Below are 18381 nucleotides of genomic sequence, written 5' to 3'. Positions count from 1 at the left end.
GAAAGGCTATTTCTACATTATGAGTAATATTTACCTTAACAAATTATTTATTACAAATCATATACATCTTTCCTTAATACTGTACATATATAACCTATATCCTTATTTTAAAGAAATTGTAAATTTGGTTGGATATATTCAATGATATCTTTTGACATGTATGAATTTATACATATGTACTTATTTGTATCCTGTACTAATCAATCCAATGGACTATCCTTTCTTAGTTACATATAATCAATTTAAACTATAATAAACTTAAAAAAAAGTTATTTAAAAAACCTAGAGTTTTTTGTAGTATTATTAGATACATAACTTTGTAGGTTTTATTTTCTAATGTATAAACAAATATTTTTAATTTATTTCTAACATGGAAACTGGCAATGTAGCATTCGGCTTTTAAAACATATATTTTGAATTGAGATTCATACACTCAATGGCTGCCCTTGCAATCAATTATCTTTACAAATCAAGCTTCACTGGAATTTTTAATTTTTACATCTACTCTGTTTAGACCAGTATTTTAAAACCTTTTTTGTCCCATGCCCCTAGTCTTGTCTTATCTCAGCAGGTTGATTTCGGTAACTAAGTGACAATTCACTCTTTTTGCATCGCGGTTGGCCTTAATCGAACCAACTTAACTCCTCAAGAAATATCAGTAGACCATTGATGTTGCTGGCAATCTTGGAGAGGTACCTTGGATTTTCATGATGGGTAGCCCTGTGGGGTGCTACTCCCTTACACAGAAGTAGTACATTGTCATGCCATGTATGGTGCCTTTCTAAAATTCTTATGCCCCCCTATATAACAAACATAATTTTTATATTAAAGTGAGAGGGTTAAACTCATGTCGAGTTCACTACTAAATTGCCCCCTGGTGGAGTTTGGTTGATAGGAGTGTTTCTCAACAACCAAATTTTCATTTTATAAATAAGTTCATGTTACATTTTGATCACAGTTTTATAAATACTGGATCATAATAAAAATTGCCATAATAAAAATGTGTTATATATTCACTGTCCAACTCAAATCTAACTGACCCATTTTTTTACCACACTGACAAAAGTCATTGTTAGTGATTCATTTGTTCACTTTGCGGTCAATGAACTAGATTTTGTTAATTTTAAATATTGTTTATTTTAGACAAATATTAAAATGAATTTAGTTGTGGTTGATTATTGTTAACATTGTCTACAAAAAAAATTTAATAAAAAAGTATAAATCCTTTTTAGTAGAGAGCCGGAGAGAAATTAGGAGACATGTAACTACCAGGTTCTTCTGTTTGTAGAGATAGGGGCTGGATACTATGCTTGGGAATGATGAGCAAGTACCCCTGGACTCTGGCTTCAGGGATACCTGCTTTCATTGGCATAGACCAGGGGTGGTTAAGCTCTTTGATAGTGCAAGACATTTTTCGATATTTGACATTTTTTGTGAGACGCAATTGAATACACATTTGAAACAGGCAAAAGAATGTTTTTTTTTTTACAAAATTCATATTCATTGAAATTATTTAAACAAAAGTACAAAATATGTGTACTGAAGTTAGATATGAAGAATACAATGGCGCATGTATATGACAGTGCTCCTAATAATATTTAAGATGCTAGTTAGTTAATTGTGATCAGTCTTTGTATTTCTCTAATTTTATGTTGCACTAATTATACTCACACCAGTAATTTGTGAATTTAAATATTGAAATAATTCAACAATCAATCGGTGCCAAAAGTAATTGTTCAAAGAGCCCTATGTGGCATGCGAGCCATAGTTTGGTCACCCCTGATATAGATATTCACCTACCATTTGTTTCCATGCTTTACTAGATTATCAATATTGCTGCTAGTACAAATTTAGAAGCTTGTTCCAGAAATGAGCTGATGTTCATTCTTACAGACATACATCCTTCAGCGGGTTATATAAAGGTTACTTTTTTATTCTTCTCGCTTTGGACTTTATTGTGTCTACCCATATAATAAGAGAATTAGTGTTACAGTTATGTGTAATTTTGTTTAATGTGCCTCATGGCATAGGCCTCCTGTAACTCCTTCCACTGACATGTGCCTCTTCCTTCTCTTCTCAGTGGTGTTTGACCATGAGTTTTAGATATTATCACCTCTATATTGGTGACCTTTGCAGTATTGACCATTACCAGGGTACCGCTGCTAGGCAAAGGCCTCCTCCAAAGATATCTATAGGGTATATACCTGGTTGCCATGCTTGCAGGTGGGTTAGTGAATGCGGTCTGTCTCTTTCTCGTCTTCTCAATGGTGTCCGACTGTGAGTTTTAGATCTTATCACCACATGTATTTGTGATTTTTGCTGCGTTTTCCTTCTCTAGGGTACAACTGTAAGGTAAAGGCTTCTTCCAAAGATATTTATGGGGGATAGATCGGTCTCCACACTTATACGAGGGTTGGCGAATGCAGTGTGTTATTATGGTATGCAGAGGATGCTGCTACCTATCCTCTGGAAACTTGTTTGTGAGCATTGGTTTCATATATAAATATATGAAACCAATGCTCACAAACAATCACAAACATTAATATACAGTGAGAATCATGCAAGAATAAATTCCAGGAATCGAACCCCAGCCTATTATAGCTAGTCTCAGTTGTCTACCATTGAGCTACCACTAATCATATATAATATTAATTCACAATGAATTTATTATTTTTTAATTTTTTTGAACAGGTCAATAGTGCTTTTAATTTTGGTTTTATGGTCTTTGGGCATATTTATTTCCTAGAGGACAGTAAGTTTTATCTACTTAGAAAACTTTATAGATAAAATATAATGTATATATTTATTATTTATACATTAATGCTCTGTTAAAATACTTTAAAGCTGATTACATTATACGCTTATTATACGGACTTAAGAATATATAATATTATATATATATACATATATATTTGCATACATGTTATTTTCAGTGGTCTTACTTTTTGAAATGTAATATTTGGTGGTATGGCAATGAAGGGTGGTAGTAGGAGGTTGGAAAAGGAAAATGTAAAATTTATTTTATGTATGGCCTCTTATTTCAAGATACACAAATCAAATATTTCTTAGAATTTTTTTTATTACTTATTTACAAAGTTAAAATAATTGATGAGACAAAAGTGCGTGTTATTTAATTAGTATTAATGTAACATAATGAATGAATGTAAAATCGACCTTATTGTTATGATTTTAAAGATCATCAATTTGACCACAGATAAAAAATAGACGATATTTATCGTTTGCTTTTATATTTGTTCTGTCAATAGATGTCACCGCTGTCTGTCGTAATGGGGCTCGGTTTTGGGGTCAAGTACGGGACCTTGCGCGCCGCGCTTAATGAGGAAATGCCTTATGAACATTTGTTTGACTTAGCGATACAACGTCTGGCTTTGATTTATGCTATCATATCAGCTTACACGCTAATTGCTGAATCGTGAAGCTATAAGCTATGCTATATGCTTTTTTTGAACCTGACTGTCAAAAAATTAAAAAAAAACTGATCATTATAATTTGTTAACTTTAACTTGGTTTTAAAGTTTACGATTTAGTTAGTAAATAGTTTAAGTTTAAATAAACCGTAAGCAAAAATGTTTTAACAAAGGCACGGAGGTCGTGTGTATATAGCATCACGTATGTATAATATAGATCCTAATAATAAAAAGAAGTTACTCCAATAAGCTTACGTCTAAGCGATTTAAAACTGCTGCCTAATCCTGAAAAGCTAGCATGTAGTGGCCCTTGCTGAAGCTTCAGGAGAAACCGTGGAAGCCTGACCTTGGAAGTTGTTTCAGACAACCCGCCCTCTGCACATTCGAACTCGCGGAACTTGGTCAGCAAAAGGTCTAAAAAATAAGTTAAATCAATCTCAGATATCTCGTGTGCGTTCTGCAAATCGATAATAGTAAGGTGACTAGCACGTCTCGTCACTATAGTGCGTCGGTAGCCTTAAACGTTAGTGTGTCGCCGTCCTTATATACGACTTGTCATTTTGAGCAGAACGGGCGACGTTTCCTGTTGTATTTCCTTCTATTATCGGTGCTATGCGATTGGTGAACTTCTTTTCTGGCCTGTATTGTAGACATATTTGCAAGCTATAGGTAGCCTGTTATAACTATAGTTTGGATTGAAATTGTTTCGCAAGATGTTAATTTTTTTTTTTTTGGGATCGCATTTTCACCTCTACTCAAGTAGCATATGCAGATTCCGAAGGTTCGAAGCGGTATGACATGGAAAGCGAGCCTGACTTGTAGACCTTGATGCTGCAGTCCGTGGGCTTTCACAGCTTCATCAGAGCTGAGTTCACGGAGTTGAAGGGTCGCATACCAGTTGCATGAAATAGTTTGCATATAGTAGAGCGCTCTACCCTAGTAGAGCTGTGTAGTGTTGATGTTGTATGCGGCTTGGGACGGCAGCATGGACAACAGGTGAGCCCATGATGGATTCGGATCTAACCTCGGCTTGCCCATGCTGTTCGTGGTTAGGGAGCGGGCGGCTGCTCCCTAGAAACGGGTTTTAAAGTAGCGATGTTCGAAGGTTCCCGAGGATTCTAGATTTTTTTTATGGCCTCCGCTATTGGGACCTCTCCTTCCCCCCCCTATTTTATTGGGAACAGGGTTTTGTATTTCTTAATAAATTTTTTTTCACTAGAATTTTTATTTTCGTTCTCCTTTTCCATAGTACACAATATCTTTTTTCCCCCTTCTATCATTCTACACTTCCATCTTCCTTAATCAATCATTGCATTCCTTTCGTACATCCTCAAACACTTCAGTTATCCATTTCTATTACAGTATCACAGATTTAATTGGTTTAATTATTTTCTTGAGGACCCTCGAATGGACGGATTGGGAGGCCGAGCTCTTGGAAGTGATTATTTCCAAGGGCCCTCACTAGGGGGTACATTAGAATGGGCTGTCACTCGTCGAAAGTACTCGTCTAGCATTCCGATACGGGGGCACGCAAATTTACAATAGTCTTGGCATTCTATAGAGATGGTTCCACTGAATTTTTATGGTGACTTAAATTTGCTTATCTGTTATCTTACCGGTTCAGTCATTATCATAATGTCAGGAGTAAGACGTCTTCTGCTAGACCTTCGCAAAGATTTATAAAAGAACAGGCTAGAAGCGACTGGTATCCAGACTCTTCCAGCAACATTATATAGATGTTGGTGTGCCTTTTGAGTGGACATATTACGTCGCGTTTGGTCTTTACTTCACAACCTTAAGGTTCTATGCAGCTATGTGAGCTGTCCACCGACTGGAGAGATTCTTCTTCAGTCGGTTCGCAACTGGAACTACAGGTCTGATTGTTTGGTCTAGAGTACCACGGAGACCAGTAGCATGCCTTCTGTGGTAGAGACTGGTCATTGGTGACGGATTTGTATGGCTATGTGGTTAATTTCAGACCTCGGACATGTGTGCCTGGTTTGGTCTGTAGCCGGTCTTGCTAACGGAACACGTGGTGTGTGATCGTGGGTTTGCCTGCTCAGGCAAAGGTATATGCTAGATATTACCCACCGGAGCCGGATGTAGTTTAGACTAGATCCCGTGATGGGAATCAGGAAGTGAATGTACCAATAACTTCGATACCATATCTGGATAATATGGGAGCCAGCTGACCTTGCGTCCGGAGCGATGATTGAATCGTAATTGCATTGGTGACGTATGGGAAGCGAGTGTGCCTTACAACTCCATCACCTGCTAGGAGAATCAGGGAGTGCGTACGCGCATGGGACAACACCTTAAAGAGTACTGCTGTCAGAGACGGAAGAGGCAAGACCTACCGTAAATAGGTTTCTGCCCTCGAGCAGCTGTACTTGTACCAATTTGTACAATCTAATGGCTAGGAACTTTGGGGGCAGTATACACAAATCTGAAATAGGTTAGAAAGGTGTTAGGGTATGGTTGCACAGACTTATTAAGACTAGGGGCCACTCGGGCAAATCATGAACTGATGGCGGGCCGGCCGCCAGAAGTATAGGTAAATATTTTTTTTGGATTTATTCTGGAATAGGACTCAATATTTTTCGTATGTACGAGAGTATTATTTTTGCCGTCGGCGGGCCACCAGTAATCGACCGCCCCACCACTCCATGTGTTAGGGGGACCGGAAAGTAATGTCGTTTCTGTTGACATATTTTACAAAAAAAAAAAGATTAATTTGTTACCGCTCCGGCATCGATTTTGTATACTAGATGGCAAAAGGTTGTTGATAACGAAGGTGAATATATTGTTGATTAGAAATAAAAACTTGTTATAAATGTAGTCGTGTGAATTTAACTTTAAGCGACATTATTTTCCTGTCCCCCACATACATTAATAGAGTATCTATCTAGCCTGTTACAGGCTCTGATATAAGAAAGTTTATTGCTTTCCCTTTTTCTTCGCGACTCGATGTGATTCTATACATAGAACCCGTTTGTAGTTTTAAGGCAATGCCAGGAATACTATGTCTTGTTTTTACTTTCAATCTGTTTTCTTGTGACTACAGGATGATTATATATTAGTTTAAAAGATATAAAGGGGTGAATGTATGAATCATTTTCTGTCTATTAGTGCACAGTGATAATAATATGAGGAGTGGTAGCATAGATAGATAGAAATGAGATTTGCGCGGCTTCGAATCTCGGGATACAATTATGTATGTATTCACATTGTGAATTGATCCGAATTAATATATATTCAAATAACTGTTTGTTTTGCGTAAAATGTATATATTTAATTTATTACTGAATAATTTTTTCAAACAATTTAGTTTTTTTTTTTTTTTTTTTTTTTAATTATATCTTCGAAAATAAAAGTAGCCTAAGTTACTCTTTATTACATCAGCTACTTGCCAATGTAAGTTTCGCCAAAATCGGTCGAGCCATTCCCGAGATTAGCCGGATCAAACAGACAGGTAGATAAAAATTATAATTATGGTGTATTTACAACATGTATACTTATATGTGTGCAGTAAAAAGCGATTATTTTAATTTTACAAACAGACATTATGTTGATTATATATATGTATATGTGTGTGTATAGTAATGTGTGTATGTCTATATATATATGTACAAATGTATTAGACTAGACAGTGTAATATGTTTTAAAGTTTTTTTTTTTATTATGTACATCCTAAACTGCCATCTCCTTCATGTCTCTCATCTTTATCCAAAGGTTGTCTGGTAGAGATCACCTCAAGCGATAAGACCGCCTCTTGTACCAACAGTACATAAATTATTTAAATTTAAATTATTATTTTTTTTCCTTTTACATATGTTTCTTAATTTAATAATTTTGGTATACATTTGTTTAATATCTCCCAGAAGTTATCAGTTCATCGCGTACCAATAGAAAAATATGTAAAATATTTCAGAGTGATCACTTTATACAGGGTGATCGGAAATTAAAAAAAAGGTGTACAATATTTAAGGCTTGCTGACAAATGAGCAATACATTTATATTTTTAAAGCTTTTATGTATGTAACCAATCACCCTGTTTATACAAGGAAAATGTGTTAATAATTTTTTTTATTGAAATGTTTCTCTGGGATTCTGTTTACCCCGTATCGGGATGTGGGTGTAAGAACATCGTTTTAATATAAGCTGAAACAGGTTTAAAAGTTATTAACTCAAAAGTCGATTGCGTAGGTTGTGAAAGTAGGTGTTCGTGGATTTTGCAGTATTAAGTTATTTCTCTTTTCTGCAATATTCATTTTTGTACGCTACGGTTAAGTGAGAATATATATTAGTATATTATTCAAAACCGGAATTAATTACCTATGTACAATACCCGGCGATAAATATTGCACATCGACCTTTGGAAAGAGACAATCGGCTAATTTCGGCATTTTTAGTCGCACGATTGACAAAACGTCACATAAGTAGTAAGAAGAGATAACGCTCTACGAAGCCGAAATTAGGCGATATTCTCTTTCCAAAGGTCGATGTGCAATATTAATCACCGGGTACTGTATCATTTTTTTTATCATAATTGACTAATTAAAAAATTTAAATAAGCGCAAATTTCTGACATCTGTTCTTAAACACTCAGATATTTGTTCTTATTTTATATTTATTTAATCGTAACAAAAACATACATTTAATAGAGATATTACTCTAACAGATATTTGTTCATATTTTATTATTATTCGTATAACAAAAATATACATCTAAAAGAGATATACAGGGTGCTTCGTATATAAAAGCTTTAAAATAATTGAATGGATTAGTCAGTAAACTTTTAGCATGCTATTACACTTGTTTCTAATCAACCTGTATAAAGCGATCACTCTGAAATATGTTAATATATTTTTTTAGTGGAACACGCCAAGTACTTTCAGCAGCAAGTCTTAAAAAGTGTACATTTGAAGTTGGAGTAAGACGCCAGGTATATCAAGGCATATGATAGACCACTCACTACTGTAATTATAAAATTACTGATTATTATTTCTTAAAAAAAAATGTCATAAAAAAATAGAAATAGATTGCGTCAGGCGTCTAATTGCCTTTGGCCCGTGCAGAGGTCGCTTTGAGCTCAGGGTCGAAACAAACAGCAAAGGTCATGTCTCTCCGTGTTTCGATTTAATTGACCCACTCCGTTTACCGTATATCTGCGGTTACGTTGGCCTGTTTCGGCGACGGGGGACTGGTTTCCAGACCCTAATTGGACTTCCTCAGGTGGGGAGCGGCTGGTACCATGGGAATGAACATCAGTTGGGCGGCATTTGTATCTAGATTTTGCAGCGGCTTTTTTACCTTTGATGTCGCTAGTGAGCCAAGGCGAAGGAAGATGTTTCAGTTTGATCAACCGAAAAGGAGCGTGGACGTCATAAAGTTCGATCAGCTTATTGTTGAAAAAATGTACTTTATGGTCGATACAGTTTGAGCCGAAGAGCAGATTCCAATCAATTTTCTTAGCATCACTGTGTAGTTTTTCTACATTCATACCATCAAAATTTCGTCTAAGAAGTGTTCTATGAGTAGCCTTTGGAGGTCGGATACGATAGGATAGGAAAAGTAAATCGTGATATGAGAAATTATCAGCAGAGCATTGACCACAGCAGGACACAAATATCAGATCAAGAAGAGAAGGAAAACAGTTAGGGAAGTGGTGAGTGGCAGCAAGTGGGAGGATAGAGAGCTGAAGATGAGAATGAGAAACGAAATTACGGGAAAAATAAAAAAAAATTTGGTGAATTGGGCATTATATTCTATGGATTGATGCTTTGGGGTAGATGTGCGGATATTGAAAATATATTTGTTTCGCATAATAGAGCTATGCGAGTTATTTACGTCTTAGGACCGCGAATCTCGTTGTGAAAGCGGTTAAAAGAGGTCAATATTCTTACAGTGGCGTTGTAATATATTTATGATAATATTTTGTACAATTACAATTACTCCAATAAATTAAAAAAATAATAGGGCACGTCCGTAGTGTATTTACAAGGCACCATATAAAAATACTAATTCATTTTAGACCATCATTTATAGAATTCAGAGTGCAAATTAATAATAAATTGTCGAAAAAGGCTTATTGTTCATTAAACGAATATTTAAATGACAAGAATCCTTGACGGTGATGTCGCTTGATTATTATGTCTTCATTTAGGTTATATGTTTTATAGTGTATATACAAATCTGTGTTGTTAAACTATTAAAAACGTGTTGTTGTAGAGTTTCTTCCTGCTTTTTCTCCACAACTATAACACCTTGTGAAGCAGAGTAGAGTCAAAAATGAAATAGATTAAAAAATAACTAAGTTGACAATCAATAAGAGTTCTTAAATATTTAATGGAAACAGGCGTTATTTTGCGGAAGTTCATCCTAAGTAAGAAAAGGACCAATATTTAGCCACTTCCGCACATGCAGTGGTAGTCTCTATAATAAAATTTTTTTTTTTTTAAATATACAAATAATTTTATTGTATTAAAATCTATATTAGGCACATTTATTACACAAACGTACCCGAGTACGACACCATCGGGCAGCGGCGGTGTCTGCATTATAAAGCGATTGTTTATGTTTCACATCAACTGCCCAATGAATAGATCTCGTTTATACAATTACATAAAGTATGTAACACGAAAATTATTAATTAGCCTAGTTTAGATTGTTTCATTTTGCAAATCAGCTGTAGTGTTTACAAGTAAAAATTGAACGATTGATTGTTTTTTAAGAGCATACTTTAATAAACAAAACGCAAGTTATTAATATTATTTCATAAACACTTTCAATTGTAAAATGTAACCTAGAATTTAATATCGTATTTAATATATTATTTGTTAACAAGTCAATATAGCAAGTGAGGTAAGTAAATATATAACTAGTAAGTATCGGTATTAAGATTTTAGTTCGGTATTGTAAGCCTTAGATATAAGGGCGTCTGAAAGGGCCGAAGTTTAGTTGGTTACTATTGTAAAAAGAAATAAGCGAAGTTACAAATATATATACACTAGCTGATCCCGCAAACGTTGTTTTGCAAAAAAAAATATTTTTAATTTTCAATTTAAAAGTAAGGGTTGATCGTAGAGGGGTAAAAATTTAGGGTTGTATGTATTTTTGTATGTTGTATCATAAAAAAATAAAAACAAAAAATTTCGTCAAAAAAATTAAAAAATTTTTTTTAAGGTTGAACAACCCTTATCACTTAGGGGTGTGAAAAATAGATAGTAGCCGATTCTCAGACCTACTAAATACGCATATAAAATTTGGTAAAAGTCGGTCAAGCCGTTTAGGAGGAGTTCAAGTTCGAACACCGTGACACGAGAATTTTATATATTAGAAGATATATAGGATTAAGTTTTTAAAACATTTGCGTAATAATTTTTAATCTGTGAAGTAGTACTCGTTCAGTGTGAAAGCTGTTGGTAATTTGTACATCTGTTTAAATTTTACCCGCTCACGAATTTTTACCGGTTTATGACACAATTAATGAATTGAGTACACACTGTTACATCTCTCTGGTAAAGGCACATATACCAAACGATCCGAGTTCGAATCCTGTCGTGGTGATATTGTGTACAGTTGGCAATGTGTTTGTTTTCGGTGAATATACAGGTTGATTGAGGTTTATATATACACACACATGTATATACATACATACATATATACATATATATGTATGTATGTATGTGTATATATATATATATATATATAACTTCAAGGTCACGCCTGTTTACGGCACTTCTTTTAGGGTTCCGTGTTTATTGTTTAGAGGGTTCTGTAACTCGTGCTTTGTAACAATAAGTCGTTCGTAACTACATTATCTTCCGGTCCCCCAAATATATACAAGGACAATTTAAGCCATTACATTGAACCAAACGTAATTGCAAAAATTAATAATTTAGTAAGGTTTGGTTTGTAGGAAAAACATCTTAAGTAAGAAACTTTGATTCGGTGTTTGGCACTAATCGGTGTAACATTACTCCTGAGGATGCCTCGTGGAGGGGTGAAACACGTGTTGAGTGATTTAACAGTGGTAGTTGTGTAATTCGCATTGTTTGCCGCACGCGCATTTATCAGCGGTCTGGCGGGCGGTGCACTTTATTTCACGACTACTGCTACATAGCGGAAGTAGCTATATATTGGTCCTTTTCTTACCTAGAAGCAATTTCTGAAGTGGAAGTAAGCGGTGTACATCGTTTTGGCTGCACCGTTAGGACTAGAATGTTCGTGGCGTGCATATCGCGCGCCACTCAAACACCAAGCTCTTACCCACGTGACCGTCAATCGTATGGCGGCGGCGGCAGTGAAACAGATACATGACTGATGGCGCCACAGTAGACGCAACGAAAATCTGCATCGCGCTGTTGAGAGTCTCCGCACTCATTATAGGGGCTAGCGGAGGTGCGGTCAACGCAGGAAGAAGCAATTGAAGATCAAGAAGCAACCGACGAACAAGAAGCGATTGACGAATAAGATACAACCGACGAACTACCGAAGCACAAGAAGCTACCGAAGAACGAGAAGCTACCGTACTACGACCACTCCTACATGTTCTCCAGTAGCGTCAAAAGGGGCTAAAGTCCCAAATAGGTGGACAGGCAACATAGTCCAGATTCCAGGAAGTCGCTGGATGTAAACCTCGCAGGATCAGTCATCGTCGCGATTTTTAGGTAAAGCATGTCTTGTTCTATGGGCTGCTAAGGATTAGGAACGCGACCTCTGTAATAAGTATTGAATGTAATTGTTAAATACAACGCAGTGTTTGAATGTAATCTCTTGTGGTAGCGGGCGTGCTTCCGACCATTTGTGTCGAATAAACAAAGGATTTATTGCTGCTCGCTATTTTGTAATGATACGTCGACTCGTTTTATGTTGTTGACTGTACGTTGTACATGTGACGTCAGATTGGCGTAAAAATTTTTAAAAGTTGATATATTAGGTCGCGTGCACCGTGAAGAAGATGACCCATGAAGAATTTATTTCTATTTTTTATGAAATAACAATCAGTAATTTTATAATTACAGTAGTGAGCGGTCTACCATATGCCTTGATATACCTGGTGTCTTACCCCAACTTCAAATGTACACTTTTTGTGAAGACTTACTGCTGAAAGTAATTGGCGTGTTCCACTAAAAAAAAATATATTAATATATTCCAGAGTGATCGCTTTATACAGGTTGATTAGAAACAGGTGTAATAGCATGCTAAAAGTTTACTGACTAATCCGTTCAATTATTTTAAAGCCTTTATATACCCAGCACCCTGTATATCTCTATTAGATGTATATTTTTGTTACGATTAATTATAAAATATGAAAAAAATATCTGTTAGAGTATTTAAGAACAGATGTCAGAAATTTGCGCTTATTTAAACTTTTTAATTATTGAATTGAGATAAGAAAATAAATGATACAGTACCCGGCGATAAATATTGCACATCGACCTTTGGAAAGAGACAATCGGCTGATTTCCGCTTTGTAAAGTATTATCTCTGTCGCACACTACCTATGTGACATTTTGTCAGTTGTACGACGGAGATTTCGACTTCGTTGAGCGTTACGAAATCGAAATCTTTCCAAAGGTCGATGTGCAATATATATCGCCGGGTATTGTAAATTCTTTATGGGTAAGTAAACTAAATACTTATGTATATTGTGTGTACTTATATATAAAATAGATGAAATTGCAATGTCCGTTTCTAATATTAAAATAACCGCTTTATACTACATACTACATATGAACATATATACGGTACATATATCAAAATTACAATTTTTTGAATTTACGTCTGTGTATATGTTCCAGTTAATCCCTGAAATTTCTGGGCCGATTTAGATAAGACTTATACTGGCTGGTAGCAGATGTAATAAGGAGTAGCTTAGGCTACGTTTATTTTAGAAAAAAATTAACGAAATTAAAGTGAAACACATAGAATTCTATATTCTATGTGTTTCACTTCCTCCTCCCTACTTCACATTGGCATCCTTAGGTCGTGTGCCAGTATGTGCGGCGGTTGCTGTATTCACATCGATGAACCATGCGATCACATCTTGAGTCTCGTCCGTGCAATACACGCACGTGTGCGACGTGATATTGCTGCCGCCGCAAGGACATTGTTATACAGCCCGAGGGTGTAAAAAGGCCTTATGTAAACAAAAAGGTCAGGATTAAAATCGGTAGCGTTCGATAACAGAGATATGATAATGTAACGTTTTATTTACGTGACCTTATCACGTTACCACGGTGTCGTATGGCCGGTGCATTGAAGCCTTATGTCACTGAGAAATAACTTATAGAAGAGGCATTAAGGGGCACACCTAGTGTGAAATTTTCAAAAAATCGATTTTTTTTTGATTTTCATATTTCGATAGGTTATACCTTTAAAAATAACATACTAAAATTTTGAATCGATATCTTAAATAGTTTTTGAGTTACAGCCATTTAAAAGAGTAGCCGCTCGGCAGTTAGGTAGTTGCATTGGCTACGGGACATACCTGAGCTACTGTTCGGAGTCTACCGTCTTTTCCAACCTTTGCAAATAGGATTCAGGTTTCTATTGTGAGCCTTAAGGTATCAGCAATTTAGTGATGTGCAAAACTTGTCACAAGGAAATTACTTTTAATCAAGCAAGTCCAAGAGGCCTGGGGTTTAAAATAGCTATCATTTGTAAATGTGGTGGTAATTCGTACATTAATTCTGGACCAAAGGTCGATAATGCATTTGAAATAAATAGACGTCTTGTTGCTGTGATGCGTCTTTTGGACGTCGGAATAAATGGGATCAATCTTTTTTGCGGTCTAATGGATCTAGCAAGCAAATTTTACCATCAAACTTTTGATGGATGTTTTAAAAATTTGTGGACAGCTTCTTCAGCTCAACAAGCCCTTTTTGAGGAAGAGGAAGGTGAAACATATGGGCCTGGACAGATTAGCTGTAAGTATGACTTTAATCCATTTATAACAGTGAAAACGATCATTTTATCTTTAAACGCGTTTTTCTCAAAACAGCATTTTTCGAATTTGCTGGAGTGATTACTCGGAGACAAATGATCTGATCGCTATCAAATTTTTTTTACATCTTCTCTATATAGTTCTCCATACGATGACCCTCCAGTTTTTTGATCTAATCAAAAATCGGATTTTGGTAGGCCAAAAACCACCAAAATTTTGGGTAAAATTTAACTTTTTTTTTCAACATGTCGTCCTTTTGTCAAATTTTGAATTTTTGATTCGTCCGAGGGTCATCGTACAGACAATATGTTTTTGTTTAACGAGAATTTTTTTTTTTAGGTTTTATCAACGGAGAAGGCTGCAATCACTCCAGCAGTGGAGGACCTTTTTTTTTTGGCGCCGCCGGAGATCGCGTGTTATTTCAAAAATATTTAATATAATATTCTAAAAATTATACTGTGTATTCTCAAAACATGTATAAACATACCCTCAATATTTTAAAACGATTGATCCACTAGTTTTTTTTTTATTAATTCCCAAAAATCGCCTTTTTTTCTGGCTGTCACACTAGGTGTGCCCCTTAAGATACATTACATTAAGAAATATCATTGGCGAATATAAAGCTCAACGAATCCGCTGGCTTGGTCACTTGGAGCGAATGGGATCGGATCGGAGCGTGAAGGTAGCGTACCGGGAAAAACCGAGGGGTCGAAGACCAGTGGGTAGACCCAGGTATCGCTGGATCGATCGCGTTGAGGCAGACTTGCGCTAATTGAATGTCAACCAATGGCAGACGATGGCGCAAGATAGAGGAAAGTGGAAGTCTCTCGCTTCGGAGGCCAAGACCCACTTTGGGTCACTGAGCTAGCGGAGTAGTGGTACATTAAGAAAAGAAAGAGAGGCAACAAGTCCTACCTATTGCCGTTTCAATTGTATTGCGTGTTTTAATGCATTAGTAATCTTCGTTTCGCTTATAATTTTATGATTTTTCCCATTAGAACACTTTTCTCCAAACCATGTTGAGAGTTCCATATTCGAGATATATACCTATGCAAGTCCATTGCTACGCTCGAAGTTGCAGAAGGCTATATATACCTGGAACAAATTGTCCAGATTGATAAGTCCAACTTCAAGAAAGAGATCACTCGCCGAAACCAAGCTCTGAAACCTGTACTCCGTCCAAAACACCGCAATGTTTGAAGACGAAGGTCTACATTTAATGGACTCAGGCGTTACCTCGCCGAAGTCCATCTTAAGTAAGAAAAGGACCAATATTTAGCCACTTCCGCACATCCAGTGGCAGTCGTGCAATAAAGTGCACCGCCCGCCAGCCCGCTGATAAATACGCATGCGGCAAACAATGCGAATCATACAACCGCCACCGCCAAATTACTCAACACGTATTTAGTGTCACCCCTCCACGGGGCATCTTCAGGAGTTATGTTACACCGATTAGTGCCAAACACAGTCTTTTCTTACTGTCGAAGGTTATGGTCCATGTGTGTTGCCGATGATACGGATCCGGGACGTGGTCACTTAAAACGGGCATCATCAGAAGGTTCAAGGTTAACTAGAGAATAATGGAGAGGGCTATGCTTAGAGTTTCCGCAGAAGGACCGAAATCACCGACGTAGCTCGAAGGATTGCTCGTCTGAATTGGCAGTTGGTCTTGCAAGTGGCCACCACGAGCCGCTAGATGTGGCACGGGTAGGCCTGCAGCACAGGACCCATCATCGTGGCGATCCTTGGAGGAGCACTATGCCTTGTAGTGGGCGTCCATCAGATGAAAAGAAGTAAAAACCTTCACTTAGATTTATTCAAAGATTTCTAATGGATTCAGGCGTTATTTTGCCTAAGTAAGAAAAGGACCAATATATAGCTACTTCCGCCATGCAGCAGTAGTCGTGCAATAAAGTGCACCATCCGTCAGCCCGCTGATAAATGCGCGCTGCAGCAAATCAAAGATCGTAAAATGTCTCGTACGGATCGCCTCGTGCGATAAGACCGCCTCTTGTATCTCCATATAAATTATTTCTTTTTTTTTGTTATAATTAACGTTATTTTGTTACATTTCATTTCTGATATAGAGTTTTGGTATACAAAAAGTGTAAATATATATATAAACAATTATATCAAGTGTTTTTGGCTTATATAAAAAAAGGTTGAATAGCTCTGTAAGAGAGATATTCCTTTAAAGAGATATTACGTATATCTCTTTGAAGTTGTGTCATTTTTAGTCTATGTAGGATCTGTGACGATCCGATCGGCATTCAAAGCGTGTAACGTTGGTTTCGGTTGCGCGCGCGCAAGGCCCTCCTCCCGCCCCCTTTGTTACCCCTCCCACGCCGCTCGCATTCCGGCGCGTTGTGTCACATTAATTGTCGCCTTGTGCGTCCCCCATGTGAGATGTATTAGGGGAAAGAAGGATCAGGGGAGGGAAGAATGAGGAAATTTTTTTTAATAATGGGCCTTAGGCCTTCTGTACACGCACCTGAAATTCGAAGCTTATTTCGACATATGTAGCACTGTGAAATTCATGAAGCATCCGACTTATATGCCGTGAAAGCTCCCCTAGCGTCTTTTTCTAGTTTTCTATACATAGGAAAATTTTACTTTTAAGGATTCGTGATGAGCATGTTTGTAGCTTAGTGGAGAAAAATCCTCAATGAGCGGCACTCCGCCGTTGACTATAGGAGCTATATGACGTCATCATCAGCGGCGCATGAAAAAGGGGAATTCCACAGAAATATAATTATATACAACGGGTGAAAGAGAGCGCTATATAATACTTCTTAATATGGCTGTCGATTTTTATTGGTTGAACATTGTTTTCATAGTTTTATATTGGTATAAATATGGGTTAGGTTTGATGAATGTACACACTTCTACCTTGGACTTTGTGTTGGTATTATCTGCAAGACCTACAGGATCTAGGAAGAATCCTGCACTATGTACTCTCAACTCTATACATGGTAGATACGTTCCTTACAAAAACATGTTAAAAATAAACTTATACACCTATCCCCCGATTTACACGGTAGATACGTTCCTGAGAAAAACGTGTAAATCGAAAGTTAATAATTTTCAAGTCAAAACCGTGTAAATCGAAAAACTTGCTGAAAATGCATAATTTTGCTATTTAACAGGTGTGATTTTTTTTTCAATAATTTTAGGTGTACACAGAAATAAAAATAAAATGCATTGACAAATTAAATTATTTAATATATTACGGAAAAACTGTTTTTTTTATTTATTTAATTATAACATATTAAACGGAAGAACAAAAAAGAAATTACTCTCATTCTTTTTTTCGCAATCGAAGGTTTGAATTCACTTTCATCACTCGAAGTTATTTGTGCCGATTCGATGTTTGAAGCAGAAATATTTACATTATGAGAGATGGTAATAAAATCAGTTATTAAAACAAAAAAAAACTTATTTGGAAAACCGTGTAAAAAGCGAAAACGTGTAAAACGAGTACCGTGTAAATCGGGGGATAGGTGTAGTTATTTTGGAGGTGTACTCAACAATTTAAAAGAATCATGCAATAATTAAAATTCATTTAACCAAAAAAAAAATAATAACAAACTTCAAAGATGTTTCTCTGTTTCGGGATATTTCTTACACCATGTACAACCTGTACCTAATTCACATCCAAGCTGATGAACAAGTTCTCATTAGCCAAAGCTACGGTACAGAGTCAGTTTCAAGGTCGCTCACCATCCACGAGGCTCAGGGGCTGAAGTGGTCATCTTTGAACAACAGACACCCTCGAGCTGTATAACAGTGTCCATCACGCGGTGGTAGCAATATCACGTCAAACTAGCTGGTGCGTTTAAAAAAACGCGCCGTGTAAACCGAGCCTTAGGCGTCTCGTTTTTTTACAGTATTTGTGTATTCCGTTGACAGAATGTGTGAGTCATAACTTAAGGGAGCATTATGAATGAAGAGGTTTTATTGTTTTTTTTTTTACTACGCCTGTGAAAGAACAGACCGGCTTAT

The 18381-nt window shown here is 36.5% G+C and overlaps 1 protein-coding gene across 1 annotated transcript in view; it reads left to right on the top strand.

Annotated features, from left to right (window-relative positions):
• Positions 1 to 18381, top strand: part of mbc (myoblast city) — a 100238-nt gene that overhangs the window by 513 nt on the left and 81344 nt on the right. The window lies entirely within an intron of this gene.

Source organism: Battus philenor, unplaced genomic scaffold (assembly GCF_028537555.1).
Source record: "Battus philenor isolate CCGP_79_NKW_IND1 unplaced genomic scaffold, ilBatPhil1.0.hap1 SCAF_28, whole genome shotgun sequence".
NCBI lineage: Eukaryota > Metazoa > Arthropoda > Insecta > Lepidoptera > Papilionidae > Battus > Battus philenor.
The sequence above is the reverse complement of the archived record's forward strand: the minus strand, read 5'-3'. Positions and strand labels throughout refer to the sequence as shown.